The sequence below is a fragment of the Silene latifolia genome, chromosome Y, assembly GCF_048544455.1.
Source record: "Silene latifolia isolate original U9 population chromosome Y, ASM4854445v1, whole genome shotgun sequence".
Classification (NCBI taxonomy): Eukaryota; Viridiplantae; Streptophyta; class Magnoliopsida; order Caryophyllales; family Caryophyllaceae; genus Silene; species Silene latifolia.
The window spans coordinates 42,599,487-42,602,868 of NC_133538.1; positions in this window are offsets into that span (position 1 = coordinate 42,599,487).

A 3,382-nucleotide genomic window follows, 5' to 3' on the forward strand; every position below is an offset into this window, starting at 1 on the left:
ACCTATTGGTCCTAGTATCATAGGCGACCGAACTGCCGCCCCCTAAAATTACTAGACCAACCTGCTATAATAATTCCATAAACACCTAGCGAAGATATGGCAAACAAATAAAGTAGCCCTATGTTCGGATCTGACAATACCATACCATAATCAAAAGGTACAAAGGCCCGAGCAACCAGACTTAGCATAAATGTAGTGACTGGAGCCATTCTAAAAAGGGAGAAATTAGCACTACTTGGTGAAATAGGTTCTTTTAGAATCAATTTTGAACCATCTGCTAGAGGTTGTAACAATCCGAACGATCCCACTACATCAGGACCCTTTCGACGTTGCACAAAAGCCATTCCTTTACGTTCAACTAGCACTAAAAAGGCTACTCCTAGTAGAAGTGGTAGAATTATTCCAAGTATTTCCGCTGGAACAGCTATGTACGTTTTCGATTTTCTATTCACTCATGATCTGCCCTGGTCGACCTGATCATGGTATTTTACTCATGATCTGGCCTGGTTGACTCAATCATGATATTGAAGGATATGACCTTTTCTCGAAAAACTCCGGATCTCAAGAAAAGTGGAAGATGGTGCAAGATCGCATCTCTTCAATCGAAGCTTCCGGCTTTCTTCCTTTTCGCGAGTTTTCGCTAGGAATCATCATGTCGATTGCTTTTGTTGGATAAATCAGTGACGTGGTTACCTCCGGTAACCTCGGATTTCAAAAATGCGTTTGTGATTCGTGGGATAGAAAGTCTTTTCCATTTGAGTTCTTCACACTTTTCCTTTTCTTTAAATCCAAATTCTTCGCTACTTCGTGCCTCTACTTCAATGAAAGATAGCTCCTACTCCTTTTCCTCCTGAATCCTCGTTGGTCTTTCGTTCGTAGTGCAAATTCTATAGTGAGAAAGCTCACCCCTGCCTTTAGACGAGAAGCCCTCTTTTACATCCTCTAGACAAATACATAGAAAATGCTACAACCCATTGTTATTCTTTTGACGATGAAGCACTCCAGTACAACAGGCTAAAGTAACCTCTATGCTTCGTCCCCGGTGCGTAGGGCCGATCCTCGTATGCTGGAGGGACGACCAAAATGTGTGTTAAGCATATTCAAACAAAAAAAGGAAAAAGGGGAAATATTTTTTTTGTAAAGGCAGCAAGGGGTTTCGCCTTCGAATTGAGTAGTGAGTCTTCTTTCTACTCTACTCAATCGAAACTTTAATTGAAAGTAGGCTCAAGCCTTAACCCCTTATAATATCTTATATATATATTATGTGTATGTGATTTAGTTCGAAATAATGGACTGATCTTTCTCCGCTTTAAAGAAGGTCTCTATTTCTAGATAGAAATAGACAGGGACTACGCAATAAGAACAGAATACCAAAGGCTTACTCTCATTTCTCTCTACTCTATCTATGAAAGAATTCTTTCATAGAATGCTTTTTTACTCTACTTTTTGAAAACAAGCGTACGGGATAGACCCGAAAGAGGAGATTGTACCAAAGGAGACCCGTTTTACCGATCGTTTGGTTGGGTGTGTCCTTAGTCGCCCCGGAGAAGCCATACCCTTAAGAAGCTTACCCAACTCATTGCTTAATTCTTAAGAAAGGAAGACAACCTCGTGCATAATTGAAGAAGAAAGATTCTCTAAAGGCCAAAAGCCGGCTTTACCTTCTATTAGAAAGGGGCCTTCCCTTTACTAGTAAGTGGAAGAAAGCAGATGCTTTAAAAAAAAAAAGGATGCCCTTTCATTCTTATTAGAAAGGTCGAGAAATAGTCTACGCTGCACGTGGGCACCACTATTCATCATGTCAAGACGGAATTCCGCTTTGTTTTCGAAGGTGATCAAAAAGATTCGACGAAAACCGGGCATACATTCGAGAGAGAGAAGGATTAGTTCGTGTCTGGGTCAAGGTTTCGTAAGGACGAAATCTCTTGCTCCGGTAAGACTAACCTCTGTTGTGTTGCTATAACCTAGTCTTACTCACTCTTACCTCCCTGCTTGTTTTTCTTTCTTTCTGATGTGGTTAAAGTCGTATTACCAAATCAAAGTAAAACTATCTCAGGACTAACAAGAATAGCTAGTGATAAGACAGGTATCGAATCCACAGGGAGGCGGTAAAAGCTAGTCTAAGAGTATTTAAACTGTCTAGAAGTAACCAATTTCGGGGGTTTTGTTTTGGGTTGATTCTAACAAACTAATTGCAATGTAATTAAAGGATGAACAACAATATTATTAAAAGTCTAGGAATTAGGTTCACTAGGTCAATCAGTCGGGGATTATCAATCAATTACTAAATCTATCAAGTTGTTTAAGGTCATAAGATCGGTCGACTCAATTATGCCCTTTAGATCGATTCTAACATGCGGTCGCTATAATTAGATACTTTCTATTTGATTATCGCAGCCTATATCAATTCTAACCCGGTCGGCGATAGGATCGATTTGCTACACTAATTAATAACTCAGGCCTCAAGTAATTAACTAGAAGAATTACAATAATCAAACAACAACTTTAATGATATCAATAGCAACTAATTGATTTTCCCTTTTAATTAACCTAGATCCCCTTCATCCTAGATGAGGGGATTAGCTACTCATAACTACGATAACAACAATGAATATGATTAAAGATGAAAGCATGATTGCAAGTATAAAACAATAATTGAAGAACATAAAACAATGATTAAATTAGTGAGGAAAGATTAGTACCATACAAAAGGAAGATTAGGGTTCTTAAGAGAGTTTTCCAGCAATACTAAGCAAAATATAACGTAAGTTTTCAATAAAACCCGAGTCTTTAATTTATAACAAAAGATTAACGTTTTAGGAAATTCCGGAAATAAACACGCGCGAAAAGGATCCTCGATCGAGTCGAGGTGACTCGATCGAGGACGGCTGCTCGATCGAGTCAGCAGTGACTCGATCGAGGAACTAGCTCACAGGTTCCTTCTTCTCTTCTTTGACTTCTAGTCTTCATGATTCCTCGTTTCCCGTGCCATGCTTCGTGTATTCTTCTATGCCGTCTCCGCCATGCTAATCTTAGCTTGATCATACTCATAACGAGTCATTTCTGCATCAAAACACAAAATAGCGGCAGTATCGACAATTCATTGAAATAAAGCATATAAATGATATAATAGGCACGAAACGGTATGTAAAACGGTATAAAGGGAGCTATAAAAGTATATATGAAAGTGATACATCAAACTCCCCCAAACCAACTCTTTGCTTGTCCTCAAGCAAAGCAATCAGACCAAACAAAGAACAACAAACATATGGTGAATGAATAACTCGAGCAAATGTCTAGGCACATACAAGACTCAAATTGTCCATATCTATAACAAAGTAATGACCGAAGTTGTGCTAATAAAACAAATTCAAAAGCACGG